The 12,357-nt window shown below is 36.8% G+C and overlaps 1 long non-coding RNA gene across 1 annotated transcript; it reads right to left on the bottom strand.

The window, feature by feature from the left end:
• Positions 1–3,263: 3,263 nt before the first annotated feature.
• LOC109366398 lies at positions 3,264–11,859 on the bottom strand. The gene is made up of 3 exons (XR_002112706.1): positions 11,742–11,859; positions 9,531–9,613; positions 3,264–4,266 (listed from the first exon to the last, which is right to left on the bottom strand). It is a non-coding gene; the product is annotated as an uncharacterized LOC109366398 (long non-coding RNA).
• Positions 11,860–12,357: the final 498 nt, after the last annotated feature.

Genomic DNA, 12,357 nt, shown 5'->3' with positions numbered 1-12,357 from the left:
TTAGGTTTCAGAATACTTGGTTTGTCAGCAAATAAATACATAAACATTTAGTGATAGTGTTAGTAACACAGTATGTAAGGACATACTAGCAGCTGACTATTTTATAGCCATTACTCAATTGACTTCAGTGTGAAAAATTAAGGTGGATAAAATAACTGTGTTGCTTATTCACTATTGATGGGGATCCAATTATTCTGTTGTTTCCAACTGTTTTTCATTTGCACGTTCAAGACTGATAATATTCTCAGAAGGACAGCTTCAGACAGCAGTTTGCACCCATAGCTATAATGACTTCTCTTCTGCTACAGTGGTGGTAATCTGATCTTAGAAAACCTTCTTGAATTTCAAAGCCTGCCATGTGAAACATACAGTGTGACATTAAAAATACACGGGATGACTAGAGCCAGAAAGAAAAGTGATTCTGAAAATACCATTTGATAGAAGTATTTGGAAGACTGAAAAATAAGGCAAGTTTTCTCTTTTAAAAATGATGTTCACAATTCATTCTTTAGCAATAAAATTTGGCTTTCTTTTTTTGTGTCTGCAATTTGGCTTTGCCCCTGTGATGCTCAGGTTGCTCACATGCTTTTGAGTACTACTATCCTTTGGATTTGGCTGTGGCAATGATGTTGCAAAACACCTGTGCAGTGCTGTTAGTTACACTATTGTAGTATGCGTTTCTATTTCTGATAGACCTCTGCTCTGTCTTCAACATTGTTTTCAAAATGTAAATCAATAGTATAATGCTATCACTGAAAAGCCCTATATCTTCATCTACCTCTGGCTTTTGTCCTTATTTTGCCTTGTCTTGTGTCCAGCTGATCATTTTTGTGCCAGCTGGCTGTGTGGAGGTGGAAGAACATATCTGAGGTATTGGAGAAGTATGTGTGTGGGAAAGGATATATATATATATATATAACAACACATAGCAATCTGTGCTTTGCCCGTAACTTTGTGGAACGTCTCACTACAATGTCTACAGTATAAATGCCTATAGTACTTGGTTTTGAAATTAGTTATCAGTGGTCATCATATGTTTGTGGCTTAGAATCATAGAATGGCTTCTGTTGAAAGGACCTCTAAGATCATTCTAGTTCCAATGCCCCTGCTATAGGCAGGCACACCTCCCACTAAACCAGGTTGCTTGAAGTCCCATCCAGCCTGGCTTGGAGACTACACACACCCTCTCTGAGCAACCTGTTCTCATTACTCTCACGGTAAAGAATTTCTTCCTAATATCCAGTCTAAATCTACCTTCTTCCAGTTTAAAACCATTTCCCAAAGCCTCTAGCTTTCCTGTAGACCTCCTTTAGCTACTGTTAGGCTGCTATAAGACTGTGGAACCTTCTCTTCTACAGGCTGAAGAGCCCCAACTTCCTCAGCCTGTCTTCCATGTGGGAGAGGTGCTCTAGCCCTCTGTTCATCTTTTTGGCCCTCCTCTGGACACACTCCAGCAGCTCGACTTAGTGGGTGGTGTAATTTTGGGACAGTTTTCTTTGATGTTATGAATGTACTTCAAAAGCACTGCCTCCTATTTTACCATATTGGCTCACAACATCAGATGTGGATGTTGGTGGTATGGCAATAGAGACTGAACCTTTCCATCAATATTCTGCTCCATTTTGTTGCTGTGCAACAGATGGCAGCAGAAGAACAGTCTGACAGAACAGCATTGGACATGGAAGTGCATAGGAAAAACAAAGGTATGTCACTGAATTGCTCTGTGCAGAAAAAAATGGTACCCACCAACATTAATCAACACTTGTGGAATGTTTCTGGAGACCAAACAGTGGATGTGAGCACAGTGAGGCAGTGGGTAGTGTTTTTCAGCAGTGGTGGTGGCAGTGACAGTGGTCACCTCCACTGGTGCAGATTTTTGTTAGTGTGGGATGCAGGCTTTTGTTCTTTGCTGGTGAAAAAGCACAGCTAATGGTAGTGGCTGTGTTGAAATACAGTGCTCTGTAGCTGAGAATTTGCTCTATTAGTGTTACTGTGCGCTTTGTATCAGTGTAGTTTCCATGGAGATAAATAGGAGGCATTATTTTTTAAAAACCTTACGTATTATAAATGGTCTGGATGTTGGAAGAATGATATTACCCTTGACTGTGCAACAGCAAGCAGGATGGATCTGTTCAAATGGAAAAGATGTAAGATTATTCAATGTAGGACAAATAGTTTTAGGGCAACGTGATTATGGCTATACTTAATAAAAAGCTGAAGAGTGAACAAAATCATTTGTAAAGACATTAAAGTCTTTTAGCCAGAAAAAAGCAATACTACTAAGGAACTGCTAGAGAATAAATTGGAGATGAAATTAATGAAAATTATGTCACGTTGTAGTTACACGAACAGAACAAGTTACAATTCTAATAGAATTGAAAATGAAAAAATAGATTTCCTTCATGCTTTCCCTTTCTGACAGTCTTCTTAAAATGGTAACAAACTTTTTCTATTCTTCATACACATACAAGTTCTTTTTTTTTCCCTAGGAAAAATCCTAGCTATCCATGTATGGAGTTGTGCATATACATAAAATGCATACATACTGAGAGACAAAATTATAGATTTAGTTTCAGTGGTTTAGTACTTTAAGGAACCCTCTTATTATCCTTGCCATTTTTTTGAGGTTACCATTTCTGCAGAAAGAATGATAGGGCAAGATATGAACTGCTGCCTCAACTGCTCTGCTTCACAGCCAGGGGTATAATGTGAGTGAGGATTGAAAGAGATGAAATTAAGATGCAGTAGGAATCACTTGCAAAATCTTTCGTTTACTAATCAAGAATCTAGAAAATAAAAAGTAAAATGATCTAGTATTTTTCCTACTGACTGCTTAAATTGTTTTAATTTCTATGAAGAATATGTATACTTATTAAAACAAATCAAAATTATTATTTTGGACCAGAATTCATTTACCGTGTTTTAGGTCTTCCACGTGGGAGCCCTGACACCAAACTCCCCTGCTCTGGTTCAAATAAGTGATTGACAGTAGATATCCCATTTGTTCTTTTTATCAGTCATCTACTTCAGAGAAAATCAAATTCATGTGGCTTTCTGGGCTTATGGCCCTAATCTGTATAATTTGAAATTAATTTCTTTAATATACTAAAATATACTGAAGTTAAAAGAGTATCCTATTCATTTTAAAACTTTTTTTTTTTTTTCTCTTCAGTTAGATTGTTGGAGCTCTTCAATATTTTGTTTTGTTTGTACATTGATGTTTATCATTTTGGAAAATATTTGAGTGCTAGTTTCACAGTGTATCCATCTGGCTTAATGACTGTTGGTTAAGTGAAGAAAAAACTTATTGTTATGATTACTGTTTAGTATGAACTGCTATTATCACTATTATCACAGACAATTCTGAAGGATTTTAGTCTTAGCATAGAATTACTAACAGCACAAAGGACTTAAGCATGGACTTTGAGATATGGCTACCTGAGCAAAGGGGAGTGAACCCACACTTCTCTCTTAATACGGGAGACTGAACTGCACAGTTGTACGCAAAATGCCTGTGCCTTACAGTCTCAGGTGACAGAGAGTTTCTGGCCCTCTTTGATGTTCTGGATTTGTCAACATGGCTGAGTGCTGAATGCTTTGGATTTTTGATAAGAGCTGTGAGTTCATAGCAGCCAAAAAGGCTCCAGGTCATGTTGATGTGAGAATTAGCTCTTGGCTTTCCTTTGGATAATGTCAGAGGGGAACCCTGTCACTCCATCTAGCAGTGTGCAGAATTACAGTCTGACTTAAATGTAAATGAGTCACATCATCAATCCATAATAGGTCAGCATCTTACTTAAGGAACTGTTGACTACTTCAAAAAGTCTTGGCAAAAGTCATTGTTACCTGAAGAACATGTTACATAAATAAATCATCATTTTCTGTCATGGAAACTGAATTTTGGAAGAGCTGGTGAGTCTAAATATGCATCAAAAAAATTTCAGCTGGTGATAATTGACCAGCACCTTTCTAACAGTGCAGACACACCACTTACCCATTTGTTACTATTCTGGTACACTTCGCTTTTTGAAGAAATAGGAAAAGTAGGGGAAACATCAGGAGTTTGTTCCTCTCCATCCCATTCTCTGTTCACTGGGAGCTTTTTGCCCACTTGGGTTTTCGACTTTCAGCTCTGTATCATGAATTTCAGATGGTAGAGAAAACTGCATGTTTTCTTGTGCCTGTGCTCTGTTGACTGGTTCCTCCAAGCTGCCAACTGGGTTGTACAGAAATCAAGGGTAGAGGAGCCTGGTCTCGAGGTATTTGCTGTAACATACCAAAATAAAATGATAGAAAAATAAGATTTATGATTCTTTCAAGTCTCATGTGCTCTTTTGATGAAATAATGGTAAAACCACTTTAATGAATATATGTAGGAATGTGAATGAAAACTACTGAAACGGATGTCTGTGTTCCATATCCTTTGTATTTTTGGTATTTACTGACACAATAGGACAGAAATTACTTTACAGTTGTATGTTAATATTAATTTTAATTCACTTCTAGACTTGCGTTTTTGGTTAAAGATTGATCCTCTGTCACTCACAAGCAATAAAACTGGACAGTGCCATGAGAAGTAGTAGGATATTAGGATCAAGTTCTTAGCTGCTGTAAACTTACAGTACTTCTTTGAAGTTGTGCTTACTTAACGCAACATAAGCACTTGCCCTGCTGTATTTATTGCATCATGAGTGTTTTGTTCTGAATAAAAGCAGACCCTATCTTCGGGAAAATGAGATGGACTCTGAGTTGCTATAAACAGCTGCAACACCTCTGGCCTTGGCAGATGTCTGCTGAAATTCTGGTTTTATGTTAGCAACATTCCCTCATCTCCATTTTTTAATGGTTGTGGACAGGACATTTCCATCTGTTATTTCCTTTCTACCTCTTTTATAACCTTATGCTGATGCACACCCAGATTTTTGTTTATTGCTCAGATGCTATTCTGGGATAATACTTTTCTGGGTCTAGAAAAGCTTCTGAAGGGCTTCTAGAGTGGTGCCAGAGGCCAACATAGAATCACAGAATTATTCAGGTTGGAAAAGATATGACCAGGGCACATGGAGAAGTCTTTGCCCATTGCAGCAGCGGCAGCAGCAGCAGGGCTATTCATTTTGTTTCTTTTACTCCTTTTTCTTCAGTCCCATTGTAACTGACTACATTTCTCTTTTTATATTAAAAAATACTGAGCTGCTAAACTTCAGTCCATCAACACAGGTATCATGTCATCACGTTTATAACTATTGCTTCTTTCATTTTGCACTGTTCTAACTTTCTGGAGCTCCTTCATTTCTATGAAAGGAGCATTTCAGATCTTTAAGCATTAAAGAGAGATAATCAGTGCAACATCCAGATTTTATCTCATCCTTTGTGCAGATTGTTTCCATACCAACTGTTGCTCAGGATCCATGGTAGTTCCACTGATGCTATGAAATATCTAATACAAATAATTCTGTTATATCACCTATTTCATGATTTTGGAGTAAAATCTTATTTAAAGTCTACATGTTCACATGGCTTCTTAATCTTTAAAATAAATGAATAAATAAAATCTAAATAATGGCTAGATTTTTGGGGGGAGTGTTCTTGTAGGTTAAGAAAGTTTCAGTTTAAAATGTTGACTCTGAAGATAGAATTAAAGCTTGATATGTTTATTATCATGAAAGAAGGGAAAACATAATAAAAAATCTTCCATTTATTTCAGTAGTACTGTATGTTTCTAGCAGGTGTTTCATTAACTGTCTCACATCACTGAGTCCTGAAATTGGCATTTTATTGTAAAGAAGACTATAATGTATTTTTAGCTATATTAATAACTCATTGAAATGATGTATGAAGATATCTGGCACTCTAGATTTTATCTTTACATTCATGTGAAGTAGAAAGGAAAAATGCTAAAAGAACAAGAAGAATACTACTACTTTCATGGATAGGAGTGTTCTGTTGTTTCTCCTATATTGTGCATTTAATACTCATTCTCTCTGTCTTCTTCATTGTCTCATACTGTAACAATCAAAAGTTGGAGGGGACATCTTCTCCTCTTTTTAGTTTGAAGAAATTTTTATTTGCAATTTGCTCTGAGTACCCGACTAGTCAAATAGATATTGTAGCAATAGTCATTACAGCTCTCTTTGAGTTGGTGAACTGTTAAGACTGCCACATTAAAGAATAACTCTTTTTGGTATATTTTACAAATATTTACATAAGCAATAATATTATCTCTCATTACTACTTTAGATCTTGGCAAATTGCTCTTAGATCATATGCTTTTATAAACAACAACAAAAAGTTGTTCTTACACAAACAAAATAATTAGCATCTTGCCTTCTATCTGGTAAAATTTTTGAAAGCTATAGTAACTAAATATGCTGATGCAAGCTTCTCAAATAGCAATTAAAATATACTAAAATAAAAATGGTAATTGGCCACTGAGAGCTAAGGAATCTGTTTCAGATTATCACATGCACAAAGCATCCTCTGATCCCCTTTCTTGCACCATGTTTTAATCCAGCTTCTATTTTCTTTTTTTTTTTTTTTAGACTTTAATCTGAATTATAAATTCCACTGCTTGCTTTTCTCTTTGTGCAGAAAAAATATTAGTCCAGAAATGGCTTTGGTAAGTGATAAGCCTTGTGTCACAAGGACAATTTCTGAATGATTTCCCCTATTGAGGCAGGAGTGTGGTGTGAAGGAGCATGTCTATTTTTTGCTGTTGGTGTTAGACTTTTCATCATTTCAAACTACTATCCTAAAGCTATATTCCCAAAGATGAACAAATCTATAATATCTTGTTTGGGCTGAAAATCAAGCGTAACAGTACAAGTCTAACGCCCTCCTCCTTTGAAAGTTAGGAAGAGTTCTGGTCAGTTTTTGAAGCTGTGGGCTTGGTTTACTTGTGCTGAGATTGAATCATAGAATCACCAAGGTTGGAAAAAGACCTCCAAGATAATTCAGTCCAGTTGTACACCTACCACCAACATTCCCCACTGTCCATTAGTACAACATCTAAATGTTACTTGAATGCCTACAGGGATGATTACTCCACCACTTCCCTGGGCAGCCTGTTTCAGTGCCTGACTGCTCTTTTGGAGAAGAAATGTTTCCCAATATCCAATCTGAATCTTCTGTGGCACAATTTGAGGCCATTCCCTCTAGTCATATCACTAGTTACATGGGAGAAGAGGCTAATCTCCAGTTTGTCACACCCTCTTTTCAGGTAGTTGTAGAGAGTGGTAGCATCTCCCTGGAGCCTACTCTTCTCCAGACTAAATAATCCCAGTTCCCTTAGCTGCTCCTGTTAAGAGTTCTGCTCCAGATCTCTCACCAGTTTTGTTGCCCTTTTCTGGATGTGCTCCAGGGCCTCAATGTCTTTCTTGTAGTGAGGGACCCAAAACTGAACACAGTATTGCGGTGTGGCCTCACAAAAGCTGAGTATAAGCGGCTGATCTCCTCCTTGCTCCTGCTGTCTACGCTATTCCTTATAAAAGCCAGGATGCCATTGGCCTTCTTTGCTGCTGGCTCATGTTTAGCCAAGCATCGACTAACCCCAGATCCATTTCTTTAATAGTCTTCCAGCCACTCTGCCCCAAGCCTGTAGCATTGCCTGGGGTTGTTGTGGCCAAAGTGCAGGACCCGGCACTTGTTCTCATCAAAGCAATTGGCCTCAATCCAACTATCCATCCTGTCCAGATCCCTCTGAAGGACCGTCCTACCTGTAGGCAGATCAATGCTTCCTCCCAGCTTGGTGTCAGCTGCAAGTTTACTGAGGATATACTCAATATCCTTGTCCAGTTCATCAAGAGATAAACAGGACAGGCCCCAGTACCCCCATGATTGTTCATGCCAGTTGGATTTAGTTCTATTTATTGGGTTTGTTCTGGGTAAATATCCAAAAACCTTAGATTCCTATCCAGATTACTTCAGCATAGAAAACTGAGCTGGAATTTCCATCAGCTGAATTTTGATAAATTTATGGCATCTCACCATCTAGTCCAGACTGGAATGTGGATTGTTAGACCCTAATCAGAAGGTTTCAGGCCTTCAAAAATATGATTTTGTATCTTTATGTGGGCAGAGATTGAGCACAGAACTAATGTGTTTGCATCATTCAATTCATTTCCCTTATAACCTGAAAAAAGGCATAAACTCTGATTAGGAAAGATTTAGCATTCGCAGACTCGAGTATGAGGAGATATTAATGTGCAAGAACTTGTAACAAACATACAGATTAATTGAACAACTGCAATATATAGAAACATTTTTCACTGTAAGGAACAAACAGGCAGGAACAGGCAGCCTTTTTAATGTAAACTGAAGATTAATGCAATGTGGGTGTGAGTTACAAAGTGTTGGTAACTTACTAAACCTTCTCCATACGAGTTATCATGGAAGCCTGTAAAAATGCACTATTTGCTGCGCAGAAAGCTGTAGGCAAGGTTAGACGCTCTTTCTTGCTTCACTGTTTCTGACCAGAGAGAAATGGCACGCCTGACTCCAATTCTGTCTCAAAGGTGTGTCTACTGAAAGAAATTAGGAGACCTTGCTTTCTCTCCTAGGGTACTGTTGTATGGAAAAGCAAAATGAATGTAACTGCTAGCCAAGGAAATCACTGTTAACGTATGTATGTTGTATTTGGTTTGGTTCATGTCCTATTTAGTGGATTTGTCTGTGACACCACATCTCATCATGCAAACTTTCACAACTGCAGATGATTCTTATTCCCTGGTATAATAAAGGAATTGTTATGTACAATTTTGTTTGAGCAGGTTTGTTTATTTATTTAAAACATTTAGGAGGATGCAGATATTCTTGGTATAATAGAAATCCACCCCAGACCCAGAGATTTTATTTAGAAGCAAAGCAATACTTGTTCCTAGCGCATTTTTCTGAAATATTATTTGGGCTCATTCAAACTGGTTGCACTTATTCCAATGAATGCTGATTAATAAAACAACAAATGCAGCTGATATTTCAGTGACATTCTCATTATCCACTTGGAAATACACAGTTATATCTGTGATTATAGGTGTTTTATTTATGCTGTCTATCATTTTCAAAGAATATCTCCATTTTGCCCAGTAAAGCCTGGCTGAGCCTTTATTGCCTGTGTCCCACTCTGTTATTGGCCTGGAGGGTGTGCTGCGTTATGCGTATATTGTTGTTGATTATTCTGACTCCCCTAGTTTAAACTATGCGTCTGCATCTGTTCCTTGAAGAGGTATTAATTTTTAAAACATTGAAAATTTCCCCACTCACCATTATTTTAGCAAAAAGGAATTCAATCTTGCATATTCCACGCAAGCTGTTGATTAATTCCCAAGGTGAATGTACCCTTCAGGTTTACCATCTCGCTCAAATTTGCCTATTCTGCGCAAAGAAAACATTGAGCTATGATCCTGACAACTCTAGTTATGAAAACATATTTAATTTTGGTATTAAACAGTCTGAAAATATTACTGGGCGGTTAGTTGGTCAGAATATGCAGAGAAACATATTTTGTTTTGATACACATGGCTGAGCAAATAAATTACCTAAGCATTTGTAATTTTAATCTTCGGCAGTTTTCTTGAGGGAGATGGTGGAAGACTTACAGTAGTCCAGATCATATTCTTTTCTGCAAAACATTAATGAAAATTAGGTTGTTGATTCTTTAAATAACAATAGCAGAAGCAGCAAATAGAGCCAATTAATCTTTATGAGTAGATAGATTCATCATAGTTATCTATTTGCACTGCATTCACATCAACCCCTGGAAATAATGTAAGAGAGCACCACCGCTCAGCTGTGAGTGCTGATTTGTCTGATACTCTTTGGCATATGTTGCCACCTCCACAACTTCAAAGGTACTGAAAGGAGAGGAGTGGAGAAAGTTTTATATCGTGATTGCTCAATCTTGAGAAAACTTTAAAGAGTTTGCAAAAATCTCTCTTCTGTGGCTGAAAAACAGCCACAGCAGCACAGGAACTGGATGCTGTGCTGGTCTAGGTAAAATTCTGTACTCCCCTTTGATGGTGCCAAATATAACTCTGCTTCTTTTCCCCCAGTTTAGTTGCCTTGCATAGTGAAATTCAAAAAAATATTCAAAAACAACCAACCTGGCAAAATATCTGTATCACATATAACTGTGAATCTGGGCTAAAGTCCAATTAAGGAAAATGTCATTAGTATGTATACTTGACTAAGAACTAAAACCACTTAAATCCTGAATTTTTAAACTGGAAGTGGGGGGTAAAATATTAGAAAGTAATGGAGAATAATCCATATGAATGTCTATTTACACTATTTGTAAATTGTGTCATTTGGAACAGAGCCCAGGAGCAAGTGTGAACATTGCCAAAGACTGCATGGAGATATAGCATTACATGCTGTTCACTCAGGTCATAAGTCAAAGTGGCAAGTTGTTTAAGTCTTAATTGAAATGTGCTCTCCTTTAAGATCAGAATAAAGCTGTAAACAGATCCTTAATTAGCTTAAGAGGTAAAATATCTTTTGTTGAAAATATTGAATAGTGAGAATGTTTCTCAAAAATATGCTATCAACATATTCAATTTGAAAGCGTTCACTGAAAAGCTTAGCTACTAAACACAGAGGCCCGGTTGCCCAAGCGCCCATGAATGTTAGTGTTCAAGAGACATTTGCCATATAACATGCATGAACTATTTATCGCTGAAGTGGTCAGGCAGTTGTGTAATTGATTTTTGAAGGTCTCTTCTAACTGAACTATTCTGTTCTCATCAACCATGCTCCACAGTACGTGTTTTCTGGAAAGAGAATCATCCAGTGGTCTGAACAACTTTACCTTAGCAAGATGGATAGAAATTTATTTATTTTTTTTAATAATGCAAATATTCCACCAAATTGCCAAAATCACATAACTGAAAAATATGCAATATAAATTTCATTATAATTTTTTCATCAATTCTATGGTAGGTTGCCTACATATACAATCTTCACCAGGACACATCCTCTTTATTTCTTTGGGATAAATCTTTAGAATTAACAACCACTAATAAATGCAGTGTGAATATAACACCCAATTAATTTCTTCACATCTTTTTCCCAGGTTCATAACAGGAAACCCTTATCCATTAAATTCACAGGGTACAAGAAAACCTTACCCATGTTTATCATTGTATCACACAAAACATTTAAAAGTACTTGAAAATAACTCCTTTGATCTTTGAAGTATATATGAAGACCAGGCTATGTCTTGACTTGAACAGTATCCTTCCATTATTCTCAGGTCATTTACAGAAACTCAGAGATGTGTCACATACTGCTACACACTGTATTAAGTCTTCCATGCCAGGAATGACATTTGCACTTTTGTTGGCTGTATGTGTTGCCCCAGGTTATGCCTTATCATACCATAAACTACAACAGTAAAACTGAAAATGTTGAATTAAAATCTCTCCATTGGTGATACTGCTGAAGGTATACTGATAAAAAGGAGACTTGAATAACAGTCATGAACATTAAGCTCGGAAGAGTAGTAGTAATGATCTGCTTGAAATTTAAAGTCTAATATTTCAAGTTTTGCACTATTCCATTATTTTCAAATTTAATGGATTTATGATGTGACATTTCATTTGCTTTTCCCTGCAATCATATCACCTGTGTCTGCATGGACATTATTATTTTGACATGAGTTCCAGATGATTTGCTGTAAGGATTACTCAGTTCCTAGTCATAACAGGGAAGCAAATTAAATACAAACATGTGAGCTATATTCTATAATTCACCTTCACACTGAATTTTAGTGATGATCAGAAGCAGGGAGTTTCAATTTCTGTATGTGGAAGGTCAATTTTGAACATAGTGGTAGGGACACAGGAGTATGAATCTCTGTGTACCCAGATGAATCTGTAAGATGGAGAGGTAACGTTAATACATGTGGCAAAAGTGTTGCCATAAAACCTACTTTGTCATTAAACTGGAAACAATGAGATGAGATGTGATATATAATCATTCAAAAAATATTAGCTATTCATATGGCAAATATTGTTTGCATTCTTCAGAAAGGCATTTCTATTTAATACTGTATTTTACTCTGATATAAATTTTAGACAACATAATCTGTCTCAGAAATGGCACAAAACTATCTTCAGAAAAATCATTAAAAACCCAACAAAACTGGCTCTCCAAAACATATATCATTCCTCTTTTGTAAAAACGCCACATCCTCAAATTACACAACATCTGTCCTGAACAGAACGTCTGTTGTACGTGGAGATTACTGTTAGCTCCTAAGATCATTTCTACATTAACACAGATCTAACTTCTGACTGACATATGAATAAGCTATACAGATTTTAATTAATGCCATACTATGCTGAAATGTGTAAAGAAAATTATTAA

The sequence above is a fragment of the Meleagris gallopavo genome, chromosome 2 (genome assembly GCF_000146605.3).
Source record: "Meleagris gallopavo isolate NT-WF06-2002-E0010 breed Aviagen turkey brand Nicholas breeding stock chromosome 2, Turkey_5.1, whole genome shotgun sequence".
NCBI classification, from domain to species: domain Eukaryota; kingdom Metazoa; phylum Chordata; class Aves; order Galliformes; family Phasianidae; genus Meleagris; species Meleagris gallopavo.
This window is presented reverse-complemented; position numbering and strand designations above follow the sequence as displayed.